This window comes from Molothrus ater, chromosome 11, assembly GCF_012460135.2.
Source record: "Molothrus ater isolate BHLD 08-10-18 breed brown headed cowbird chromosome 11, BPBGC_Mater_1.1, whole genome shotgun sequence".
NCBI lineage: Eukaryota > Metazoa > Chordata > Aves > Passeriformes > Icteridae > Molothrus > Molothrus ater.
In genome coordinates this window covers 6,591,384-6,604,305 of record NC_050488.2, presented here as the reverse complement: position 1 = coordinate 6,604,305, position 12,922 = coordinate 6,591,384, and the positions used below count along the sequence as shown (strand labels likewise).

At 50.8% G+C, this 12,922-nt stretch overlaps 1 long non-coding RNA gene across 2 annotated transcripts; it reads left to right on the top strand.

The window, feature by feature from the left end:
* The first annotated feature begins 6,883 nt into the window (after positions 1-6,883).
* Positions 6,884-10,747, top strand: LOC118691498 (uncharacterized). Of its 2 annotated transcripts, XR_004981013.2 has the most exons (4): positions 6,884-8,456; positions 8,616-9,541; positions 10,191-10,313; positions 10,512-10,747. It is a non-coding gene; the product is annotated as an uncharacterized LOC118691498 (long non-coding RNA). The 2 variants fall into 2 exon arrangements; XR_004981012.2 differs by having other exon boundaries at positions 6,884-9,541.
* Positions 10,748-12,922: the final 2,175 nt, after the last annotated feature.

The following is a 12,922-nucleotide window of genomic DNA, read 5'->3' as shown; positions in this document are numbered from 1 at the left end:
AGCTGTCACATATCCAGCTGCTGGTGACCACTAAAAGAAACCAGCAGTTAGTTTTCTTCTTTTTTCCTGCTGGGATCACATCACATTTGATTTCTAGGAGACAATACACCTGTGATGGAGATGTTCAGCAGATGCATGCTGGAGCCTCACAGGAGCCAGACCTGGCCCTGTTTGTCACAAGCCCCTTCTTAGGAGCAGCACCAGCTCATGTCACCCTTTGAGGGATAGAGGAGCAGTGGAGATGAGGAAGAGGTTTCTAACTAAACCTGACAAAGGTGTGTTTGATGATTTCTGTCAGGATATGGTGAAGGCTCCTGGGTGATGCACTAGTGGGGAGGAGGGGGAGTTACTGTGTCATTTTCACGAGGGTGGCAGTGGGGCCACTGGTGTCCCTTGACTCTGAGCCACCCACCCCTGGGGAGAGGCCCCAGCAGAACTTGGTGTCCTGTGAGTGAGGGGGGCTGGGAGAGCCCTGCTCCTGTTCCCACTCACCTGGGTAGGAAGCAGCATGGTCCATACCCTGCCCCACCCTCCTGAGCCAGCCATGGGAGTCATGACTGTGGTGTGCTCCTTGACAATTTGTCTCTGGGTTTGAGGGATGAGCATAAAAGCTGTGCCCAGCCAGGTGGGGTGGCAGGAGGCTGCTTTGCCCTGCTGGGAGCACAGCCCGGGGCCGTGGCGTTGGCAGGAGGTGACACAGCTGAGGTGACTCGTTACTGCCAGCACACAAGGCACTGCTGGGTGCTCATTAACAGGGGGAGGAGAGGGTCTCGAGGTAAACAGAGCAAGGCTGGCAGATGACTGTGCCATCTCTGCACAACCTCGTCTAAGCCTATTTATATAAATCATGTGAAACCCAAATTAGAATTTTATCCATCTGCTGTGCTGCAAGTTGCTCTTCCACCAGCACAGCAAGCCAAGAAAATGCTCTTAACTCCCTAAGATCTGCCTCGAGTGTGAGCAAGTTTTGAACACAAGGCCCATGGCTGGTGTGGGGGTGCTGTGCTGCACATCCTGCGAGGCTGCAGGCCAGGCTGGCACCAGGCCCTCCAGCAGACTGCAGTGTCTTGACATCAAAGGCGAGCCAGGCAGAGGTGTGGATGTTCAGAGAGAAGTCTCCAAGGCTCCTGACTGAGTGTGGGAGGACAAGGGCTCACCTCTGCCTCATGTGTGACACAACCATGGCTGAAAGCGTGGAGCAAGACCACCTCTGCCTGGCTCCTGTGCCAGTGCTGAGGCCAGACACTGGGGTGAACTTGCCATGGTTTGGCACAATGAGGAAGGTCAGGAGATGCTCTCTGCTCTTTCCCATGTGTCCTACTTGTAACAAAGCTGTACTTTCAGCCTTTCCCTCAGGGAGGCTGTTACCCCTTTGCTTTGCAGATGCCCAGTGCTCTGCACGGGGCAGCTCCTTGGAGGAGTCACACCCAGGTAACCCCAGTGTGGCCACAGCTCTGTGCCTGCCTTCATGTGTGGTCACTGAACCTGCCACTCCTGTGGGAGCATCCCAGGGCCACTCCTGTGGGAGCACACACTTGTGGGAGCATCCCAGGGCCACTCCTGTGGGAGCACACACTTGTGGGAGCACCCCAGGGCCACTCATTTCTAGGAAGCACCTCTGCCTCCTCACACTGGAGGTCCCTGATGGAGATGATGACTCACCAAGGGATCTTTTGACCTCTTTACCCACTACAGGTACGATCTGCCTTTCTGGGCATTTAGTGCTTTTCCTGTCATTAAAAAGAAAACCTTTTTTAAAATTATTATCATTATTATTTTCCCCTCACTGAATTGAAGATTTCAGTGAACAGTTTGGGGGTAAACAAGCAGAGATGACACTGTGGAGGAACAGTTGGTCAAGTTTGTGAGAGATGGAGCCAGATCTAAATATGGCACAGCCTTGCTGGTATGGAGCAGAAGGAAGGAGGCATATGTGTCTGAGCAGTTGGATTGCTGCACGCTCTGTTAGATTTCCTTAACATCAAGTGCGTATCTTCCTCTTTTCTTTCCTTTTTCGTATAAAAAAAGGAGTAGAAGCTCACCAGAAATGTCTTTGTGTGGAAATAGGGAAGGGCTAAGAGGAGGTGATGGGCCCTCTCCATCCCCACTGGCTCAGTTTATGGCTGCAGGCAGATGTGTCTGCATGAGATGCTCCTCCACAAGAACCAAACCAGGAAGTCAACCCCAAAATTTGGCCTGGCCAAGGCCTTCTCCCAGGTGACCTCCATGCTGCTTGGCATTGATGGAATAGTTCTGTGGGATACTTTGGGCCATGTATCCCACAGAATCCAAGACCTGCAGGAGGGAGAAGGTCACCAGAAGGTTCATCTGGAGATGCTGCCCTCTCTCAGCCTCTCAGCTGGGCCTCTGCCCACCAGGGGCAAGATGGACCAGGGCTGTGCCCTCAACCTGGGTGTCTCCTACAAAGTCCCGGGCCACTGTGTTGACAACTGAAAACCCAATTCCCTCTAGCAGTTAGCTGCTCCTGGGAAGTACATCTTCACACCCACTGGCCTGCATCAGCTCTTGAGCCCCTCTGTCTGCTGACAAAAAGCCTGCAGATAAATCAATGTCTTAGAGTGTGTCCACTGCTGAAAAGAGCTGCACAAGGATTTCACTCTGCCTCTGTGGCTGACTGTGGAGACAACCAGAGGCCAGGTTATGCCAGAGAGACAGCGTGCTGCTGACTGCACACTGCCACTCCTCATGTGGCTCCTGCCTGTCCTGGTGGGTGGGTGGGTGTCCTCACAACCCCTGGGCTGAGGGACTGAGGCTTTCTTGTCTGTGGGATGCTCTTGCTGCATTTTCCCACAGCCAGGGAAAGGCCAGGAGCTGGAGAGGAGAAGCCAAAGGTGAGACTGTTGCAAGCAGCTTTAGTCAGGGCTGTGCAGAACATGACCTGCACTAAAAAGTTATTTGCCAGCAAATTACATATGTTTTTATTTTTGTTTAATTGCCTCTGTTTCCCTAATTGCATTTTAGATGGGAGACCCCAAAATCCTCAGCACAGGAGAAAGAGCTACAGAGAGAGAATGGAGCAAGGCAGGCCCCAGAGCACTGGTTGTGCTGCCTGGTGTGTCCCAGAGGTGTCAGCTGCCTTGGAGCAGCACCTCAGCTACTTCTCCTGCCCTCTGAAGACTTGTGTGAAAATGACCAAGATACAAAGGGCCGGGGCTGCTCCTGGAAGAGGAAAAGCTTGTTGGTGTTGCTTGAATGAAGGGGCTGAGGACAGTGCCTGAGTGTCTGCATTCACATCCTGGGAAAGCAGTTGGAGATTGATCCTGGTTTGGTCACCCACTGTAGAGCTAATTTTTAACACCAACCATGTGAGTATAAAAAGGATTAACCCTAAGTTTTAGAGCTTTGATGACATAAAAAAACGTGGTCAAAGCATTTGTGTAAGGAGGTGTTTCAAATGCCCTTTTGTGAATGCAGAGGTTCATCTTATTTGAAGAGGTAGAAAGAGGAATACAGAAACAATCTTCTGCAATGTAACAGTGCTGCTTGTTTCACAATTTTGTTTAATTCATTTTTATGAACAGGCTCTTAATTCAAGTCTCTTTTTTTCCCCTGCTCCCCCTGCGCAATGCAATCCCATTTGTGTCTAGGTTACTGGCAACCAGTATATCAAGCTCTAGCCAAGCATGTATTAAAATAAAGCTGCAATCTGCTGAAAAACAGGTTTTAAGATGGAAACAAATAATTAGAAACACACCAATTAGTGTCTGTCTGACAACAGGTTGAGCTCTGCATGGATTTAAACAAAGCTGTAATGGCAGGATGTGAGCGATGTAAACTGGAGGCAGTGGCTGAGTGTTGATTTTAATGGGTCAACTGGAAAAGATGTGGGGAAGGAGCAAACCTGGTTGGTTTTGGCTGGGGCTGAGCACCCAGAACTGTGAGATAAAAGAGAAACACATGGGGGCCTTGTAAGGACTAAGGCCTGGGGTGGAGCAGGAGCTTTGGCTGATGTCAGAGTGCAGCTGCTGGGTCCTGCCCCTCTACAGGTGCCTGCACGGTGTGTGTTTGCTGGGCACTGCTGACACACCAGCCAAAGGTGTGGAAGCATTTTCTGTGGTTTTGTACCTTGGCTGTGGGTGGTTTTGTGCCTGCAGATTCTGGCAATGCCCTGGGGCAGGGCAGAGAGCCCTGCCTGTGCCCCCTGGCCAGGCAATGGACAGCAGTGCCTGTGGGGAGCTTTCCAGCAGCTGCTGAGAGCAATTCAGTCAAATACTCTTTCTCTCATTGACAGGAACATCTTACCACTGGAATTGCGGTGTGCCCGGTCCTCAGCAAGCGTGTGAGAGAGCAAATCACTCCAGCAGCGTGGATCGTTCTTCTGCACCCATTGTTATGGAAATCGCCTTAGAGACTGTTGCTCCAGCAAGCATTTTTAGAAGCACGAGGGAGTTGCGCAACAGGAAAAGTGCTCGGAGGTGAGGAAAACCCCGCTGGAGGCTCTCAGCACTGCCCCTTCCCCCAGCAGCTCTCCGGGTGGGGATGGGATTTAGGGTCGGGATGGGATTTAGGGTGTTCCTTTGCCTGGTAAGGCAGGGAGAAAGTGCTGCTTGTGGAGGAGAAGCCCCTCGTGCGTCAGTCTCCAAGGAAACCCTTGGTGCTGCGTGGCTCAGCCTTCCTTGCACGCCTGGGCACTGGCTCACACATCCCAGGCTTGTGCCTGAATCACACATCCACACTTTGATCTGCCAGTGCTGTTTTATGGGTGCAAATTTTAGGCGAATTGTGGGGTTTTCCTACCCCTAGATGCCACTTTATCTCAGAGAGCCTCATGGTTGGCTTTGGTGTGCAGCACAAGTGAAACCAGCCCTATCTCTGTTTCGAGTGCACATTCCTCACTGTTGAGTCTGGAAGGAGAAGCCTTCTAATGCTCCCACACCTCCCAGCTTCTCCAGAGCGAGCCTGGTGGTTACAGGGAGGCTTGGCCAGCAGGTGCTTCCACGTGTGCTGCCACCAGCCTGGGTGCAGTGCCTGAGCCAGGGCAGGTCACCTGTCTGCCCCCTGCCTGGTGACAAGCAGGAGGGGTAGAGAAGAGCAAGTCACTGCCCCAAAAGCTTCCAAACCCCCACAGGTTAGGGCTGCCCACCCACAGGGCAGTTTCACTGCTCACCCCCCATTTGTCCTCAAATGCCCAGCCCTGAATTTTAATTAAAAAAAAATCCTCTCTTCTTGTCTCAATTAACTACAAACAATTGTTTCTCTTGAGTTTGCTTCTCATGCTCCTCATCACTGCCTGCTCTGGAGCAGGACCAGCTCTCCAGCCTGTGCCCAGGAGCTTCCTGCAGCCTCAGCTGATGGAAGGGGAAAAGCACAGATCCAGTGACCTTTGTTTGCCTCACTGCTGCTCACAGTCCCTGCCTGACATTTGAGGAGTGCTGGAGGCTGGGGCCATGGGGATGGGGTATTGGGCAAAGCACGTGAACCTCATCCTTGCTGGAAGAATACAGGCTGAGCTGTGACCCTTCCTTTCCCTCTCTGGAAGTCACAGTTGACTTTCATGGTGGTGTCTCACCAGGAACAGGACACTTCCTCCAGCTCCCTGCTGGCCAGGCAGAGGGACTGACCACAGTTTGTCTGTTTCCAGACAGTTTTACTGCCCACAGCAGTGGAGCTGGAGCAGGGTGGGATGTCTGGCTCTGTGGGATGTTGTGTTGCTCACTGCCAGTGCCATGGGATAGGACAAGAGGGAGCTGATAGGCTGGATCTAGGAGGGGACCGTGTCCTCCCAGGGGAGATGCTGGGGATCATGAGGTGGTGGCAAGGTGCCACTGAACAGCCTGGCTGTTAAACACTGACCTGTCAGGTCCCCAGCTTCAGCCTGGCTGCTCCCTGGCATCCCCCAGCACTGCCTGGGCTGGGGAAGGACAGCTCCATCCCATCCTATGCCTGCCTCCTTTGGCTTTTCCAAGCTAGCTGGTCTTAATCTCTCCAGGCCCTTCCTGCAGGACCACAGTGCTGGGTGCTGCAGATGTGCTTGAAGGCCCTGAACACCCTGACCCTTGTGCTGGTAAATTGTCCAGCTTTGCAGCCAGTGCAGCTGAAAGGGTATTTTTCTCCCTGAACCTGGCAAACTCTTTATCCCAAGGATCCTTGGTGGTGTTAACCCCCAAACCTCAACCTCAACAGCCAGAAGCATGAGATTAGCATAAGCCCCCAGCTTTCTTTCGATAAAGAAAATTTGGGGGGAGGGTGAGAAAGGATAATTCTTTGGACTTTGCATCTGAGCCACTTGTGCTTATTTTACCTCCCTTGGTACTTTATCTGCTGCACTTGTGCAGGCTGGAAGCTCCCTTTTATTTTGTTTTGTTTGCTTTTAATGTGAAAACTGAGCTTTTTAGGGCAAGTAGCTGAAGCTTGGCCACAGGAACTGAGCCATGGGCCGTGCCTGACTATGAAAGTCAGATGCCTTTGCTGGACATCTGGCTGCCTTAGTGCCAGATAGCAGGGAAGAGCACTTTAATATTTATCCTGAGCTAAAAAAACAAGTAGAATGGAGAAAAATATACAAAGTAGGCCATGAAAACAGGGTTTGTGAACATCTGAGATCCGCTCCTAATTAATAGCAGTTCCCATCCCAGAAATCATACCATTCAGCAAAAGTTAATCATCTTTGCTCATACATACAATACCCTTCAAGAGAGAATGAGTCACCCTCATTGAAATGTCTGATGTTATGAAATCCAGTGTGACTGATGTAACAGACCCAGCTAAGCTCTCCAAATTGGCCGGCAGCACCGCGGCGAAGCTGCTGTGTGTGAGCTGACTTCATTGAGCTCCGCTCGCTTGCACCCAGGATGGATTTTCCCTTTAGTTTCTGGAACAGACTCACAGCAAAGGGCCCAGGAAGGCTGTGGGAGGGCAGGTGAGTGTGGCAGGAGGGGTTGGCATGACCAAGCCCCCGTGGTCCTCACTTCCCAGCATGAAATTGCTTGTCCCCACCTCTAGGAGCCCACAAAACTACGGCAGCCCTGATCCTGAAAATATTTGGGCACCCATATAATTCACAGCTCTTTGGGGTGCCTGGGACCAGCACTTCAATCACACCACTCTACATTTTTAACCATTTTCTGACCTGTGTCTTTATTCTTCCCTGCTTGGTTGAGAGAGAAATGTAGGTTGAATTCAGCATTAAGATTCTGCCTTGATATCAGCTGTTCCCTTTTAAATTAAATATTATTACCTGCAAACATTTCCTTTTAGCACTGGGAGCCGTTTGCTTGGTGTACTTTGTTTAAATGTCACCATATGAATTACTGAAAGTAATTTAAATATTTAAAGACATATACTGCAAGTCTAATTTTATTTTGAAATCCTGAGCCAGGCTCGCAGCTGATGCAGCAGATAACAGCTCAGCCTGGCACCCCTGGTTCCTGGCCCAGTTCTTTAAATTAATGATTTGCATTCCCAACACCTTTCACCCAACAAGTCTGGGCTCTGAGATTTTTTTTCCAGCCAGATTTTCTTCTCTCTTTGAGGCACTGCAGCCCCTCTAGGATGGGTGTGAGTCCCTTGGCAGCTTCTCTCCCATCCACCCGTCCACCTTGGCTGCCCTTCTGGGGCATCTGCTCCATAGGGCAAACCCTTGGAGCAGTAAGATCAGAAATGTCAGGGCCCCAGCAGAAGAGACAGCAGTGCTCTTGTATTTCGTGCTTTCCAACTAGAGAAGATCCCCCTCCTGACACAACCTTTTCATCTCTTGTTATCTTTATGAACAGCTTAAAAAAAAAGTACCATTTCTGGCACACTGGCCCTGCTGCTGAAGAGCTGTTCCTCTTCCACCTCCTTCACCTGCTGGGATTAAAAGCTACAGGGAAGCTGGGGAGTAAATGAAAGGCTTTCCACAAGGAAATAAGCTAAAACAGTAAACAAAAGGCTGATTCTTAGAAGCAAAACAACTGAAGGTGTCACCAGGAAAACATGGTGATGAATCTCTCTGGTCCTCGGAAGTTGCCTTACATGTGTTGGAAATTACCTTCTGACTCAACCAGCTCAGTGTGTCTGGTGCCACTGTGCTAAAAGCTTTTAGCTGACCTGAAGGTTTTCAAGGAAATAATATTTCCCATGAGAAATGTCACCACCAGAGCCAAGCCTTTCCTGAGAAAAGCCTGGCTTAGGTGGGTGATTTCTCCTGCTCTGGAGCAGCCTCCCTGAGGAGCTGAGCTCCCACTGCTGTGTCCCCATGGGCAGCAGCTGCTCTGTGGGCACACCCAGAGCTCTGCTCTCACTCCTCTGGCAGGGGGGTCTCCGATGCAAGGTCCAAGTAAAAGCCTTTTAATCATCCTGCAGCCATCTCCTGGGAGTGTTCCTCTTTCCTGCTGCCCTTCTCCCTCCAGAGCCTGGCTTCTTTCGCAGAGCCAGTGACTCATTCCCTGCGATGTCTTTACTGAATTTGCCCGGTCACCTCCTTCCCTGAGCGCTGCTTCCTCGCTTGTCAGATGGTGAGTGAAGGAGCACAGGCACAGTGTGTGCTGGGATGGCACCAGCTGCTGGCAGGATCCCCCTTTCCTCGTGCCCTGCGTGTCCCTAGGCTGGTGCCCCCCTCTGTTGTGGGCAGAAGGGAAGGGATGTGTGTCTCCAACTCCATCCTTTTCTCCAAGATCCACCACCTGAGCTATGGAATGCTGTGAGCTCTCCCTGCTCCCCTGGCTTTGCACTTTCCAGCGTGCCATTCACAAGGACCTCAATGTGCAAAGAGGAGCTTTGTGAAGTCCAGCAAAGGGAGTAGGAGCTCCTGCCCCCAAGGAGGAATGACCCCACTCACCAGTACAATGACCCAGTACAAACTGGGGACCAGCTGGCTGTAAAACAGCTTTGCAGGTAAAGACCTGGGAGGTCCTGGTGGATAATGAGCTGACCATGAGCCAGTGGTGCTTTCTCACAATCAGCTTGATCAAGCACTGCTGCCAGAAACTGGATTGGCGCCTTTTGAGCGTTTCAGATACTTCTTGCCAACTCTGAGGTCCAGCAGAGTCCTGCATGAAGGATCTTAAACCCCAGTTCAAGGCTTGGAAAACAGGACACAGACAGAGGGAAGGGACCTGCCCAGCATCACACAATAGAGCCAGTGGTGGGTTGGGAAGGGACTGGACTCTTCCCTGAGACCTGTTTCAGTTCCCTCTATGCTGGGTCCTGTTCTTGTAGGTCGTATATGTGTATTCAAAAGTTGTGAATGTACCCAAGAGTCTCAGGCTGGCCAAAGAGATGCTTTGTGTTCAAAATAAAGTCCTGTTTCCTGGAAACTAAACTTTTTTGGGGGAAAAAAGAGCAGGGCTCAGCTGAACATTGCTAATGCTGTGAGGAAAATAGAAGTTGTTTTTTGATGCTCTGAAAGAGGAACCAGCTCCTTGCTCCTGAAATGCTTCATGGAAATGGATTCTTGGTTGTTGTTTAGTTTTATTTTAACTGCAGTGAGAGGTTGCAAAACCAGAGAATTTGACGCAAGGAAAAAACCTCTGGAGCCAGAGCATCTTCACAGATGTCCAGCAGAACTTCTCCATGGGAGAGCAGTGCTGCCACAGCACAGGTGAGAGCTCAATGCAGGGCACGAGTCTGGGCTGCCTCTCCATCCATAGCCACAAAACACACTCAAACCAGAACAACTGCCTGAATGAAAAGCAGCATTGAAGGGAACATGCACTGTCTGGGAGACCTGCACAGCTCATTGGAGTAAAAGGATATAAACAATAATTGGCTTTAACACCACCCATGGTGAGAAGCAGCAGCACAGTGCAACTTGCTGCCCCAGGGTCTGTGTTGGCTGAGGGTTTAACTGGTACATTTTGGGGTTTCACTGATAGCCAGGGCTGTGGGGCACTGCCATGGTGCTGGGGCTGCCTCTGGGCTCTGGTGTAAATCCCAGGCAGTGCTGCCAAAGCCACTGGGACTGCCCTGGCTCCACCACAGCAGAGCTGAGCTGGGCTGCCCCTCTCTTGCAGCAGTGGGAGAAGCCCTGGCAGGGTTTGCATTTCAGAGGAGCACCCAGGTGCCTCCCAGAACCAGGCTGAGGAGCAGTGACACCCAGCTCTGTGTGGGGAGAAGCCTGTCCTGGTAGCTGGTGGCCCTGCTTGAAATCAGACCAGCAGAATAGTGAGGAGGGAAAATGCAAAGGCTGGAGAGTGAAGTATGGTGAAGTCTTTATGTCTCCTCTTATTTTCTCCCACATCTTCTCCCAGCAGAGGGACAGGCCATGCAGAATCTTCCCTGGAAGGCTCTGCACTGCCTGCACCCCGTCCAGATCTTCACCATCTGTCCACTTCCCCTGCCACAAGTCAGCATCCCAGCAGCAGCTTGGGGAGGTGAGTGAGGGTCACAAAACTCAGCCCCTGGGCATGCACTGGGAAGCTGGGCTGGGCACACAGAGCGGGGTGCAGCCTGCTCAGTGACAGCCCTTCCTGGTGGGTGGTGAAGCTGTTCTCACAATGGTTTCCCATGAAAAGCCTGCACCAGGAAGTCCCCACTTAGGCTCCTTGGAAAAAAAAAATCTTCCTCTGCAGGAAATTGCTTCTTGAAAACAGCCTGGCTGTCTGAAGGAGCTGCCGAGGAACTGACGTGTGCGGGGCGGGCGCCGTGCTGGATCTGCAGAGCCAGGGAGGGATGGAGCCCAGCAGAGCCAAGGGCCGGGGCTCAGACAGCACCAACAGGTCCTGCATTCCATGTCTTGGACCATTTCTCTCTTGCTTCACTCTTTTCTGAGGAGGAAGGGTTTTTCTGGCATGCAAAAGGAGGAATAAATGGGATATGGAGGTCTGTATTCAACTCCAGGCTGTGCAGGCTGTGTCCAACACATGCCCGAGCCAGGGGAGATGTTATTGGCTTCTTAAGTCCCATAAGTGTCCTGTCCTATTCCATCATTGCAGTGACAGACTCTGGAGGGTCTCATGCCAAAGGAACAATGGAGCTTTCCCCTCCTCTGGTCCTCTGCAGGGGAGAATTTTCTAAGGAGCAGCTTCCAGACCTCCTCATTTAAAACTCACTGCTAAAAGGATAAATAATCTTAAATATTCTCCAGTTCTTCCTCTGGAAGGAGCCTGGAGCTCAGGAAGTGAAGCAGGGAAGAAGGGGAATGGTGATGCTTAAGGATGTTTTCTCAGTTTAATTAGATTGGAGCTGCCCTCCCTTGCTGGGGGAGCCTCTGGGCTCTTGGCTCCAGCTTAAACATGAGCCCCCTTTCTCTCCTGGGTTTCATAGAAAACACACCCATTTCCTGAAAAATTCAGGGCTTTCCTCAAACCCTAAACATGGAGCCAGACTTTTCCTGGGTGGCCAGTGAGGGCAACAGGAACAAATTGAAGCACGGGACATGTCAGTTCCCTTTTTCACTGTGAGGATGGTGAAATACTGCACCACCTTCCTTGCCCAGAGAAGGTGTGGAGCCTCCATCCTTGGAGATATTGGCATATCCAATAGTAGGGGCAATACTTGCCCTAAGAGAAGCTGCTGTGAGACAGGAGCTGGACTGGACACTCCTCAGAGGGACCTCCAGCCTCAGCCCCTCTGGGCTGCTGTGCCCCTGTGAGATGGTAATGGCCCCACTGCACAGGAGGGGATGGTTTGCTTCTTCTGCAGGAACCTGTCAGAGAGCAATTTTGTTGTCTTTGGAGCAGAGTTCATTGACACATTGACATGAAAGTCTCCAGCTGTGCAGGAAAAGGGCATCTCAGAGAGCCAAATGTTATGTCCATTTAATAGAAGAAAAATGGCATTATCCCGGGACCTGGCAATGCCAGTTCCACATGCTTGTGGCTGCCTTGTGTTTCAGGAGATGCTCCAACAAAGGTTTCTCCTTGTGGTGCTTCTTCCCCAGCCTCCATCCATCTGCCTTGCCATGTGGAAGATGCTTCCAGGGCTCAGCATCCCCACGGGATGGAGCCCAACATCGGAGACTTTGCCCCGAGGCAGGGCTGTGTTAGGAAGCGTGAATCTGTTCCCATGGCTGAGATGGATGCCTGCAGTGCCAGAGCTGATGCTCCACAGGGATTGTTTGCTGCAGACAGGAGACTTGGACCCTCCTGCTGAGTGTTTGTGGGTGAAAGGCTTCGCCAGGCCAAAGTCATCTGACATTTTTCTCGGGGGCGGGTGAAGTTAATGAGTCCAGATTAGGCAGTGCGGAGGCTGGGGAGCTGGATTTCTGCTGAATATATATGAAGACAAATGTAAATTCTAAACTTTCTAGGGAGTATTTTTACCCTGGCTCAGTGCTAACATTGATAAAAATAGTCACAAATTAGTGCAAGAGTAGAAAGTAAAATTGGGGATTTTTTTTTCCCTGTTAAAACCATGCATCTGCTACCATAACTACCAGGAGTTAACCTCTTCCATGCATTAATGAAACATGGGGTAAACCATCAACAAGTGCCCTCTCCTGACAAAATAACTCCTACTACATTAAGTAATTAGGAAGGGAAGCTGAAGTTAAATAAAAAGTCTTTTTTAAAAATTTATTTTTAAAGATAGAAAAAAGTGATTCAGTCCTAGAAATTCAGCACTGCAAGAGGATGTTAACATCACACCAGCCCACCTGCCTGGTTCCTTAGCACCCAAACTCTTGCAAAGGTGATGGGAGGTATCAGCCCCATTCTACACATGGGAAGTACACAAAACTGTGGATTCATTCAACGTCACAGAGCAAACCAGAAGCTGGCCTGAGGGGCCCAGGTTACCTGAGCAAATTCCCAGCTGAAATCTTGCTCACAAAACACAGCTTTGAGCTGCCAGTCCAGCATTAAGCTGCCAGGAAGGTGCTTCCTGTCTTGGTACTGACGGATATTCGATCACAGGCACTTGAGCCAGGTGAAACTCCTTCTAAAAGAGTTTAGTAGCTTTATGGGCTGGTATCTGGGCCACCAATCATACCTAATACCTCTTCTTAGATGTAGCAAACAGCTGATGAGTGGTGAGAAGGTAA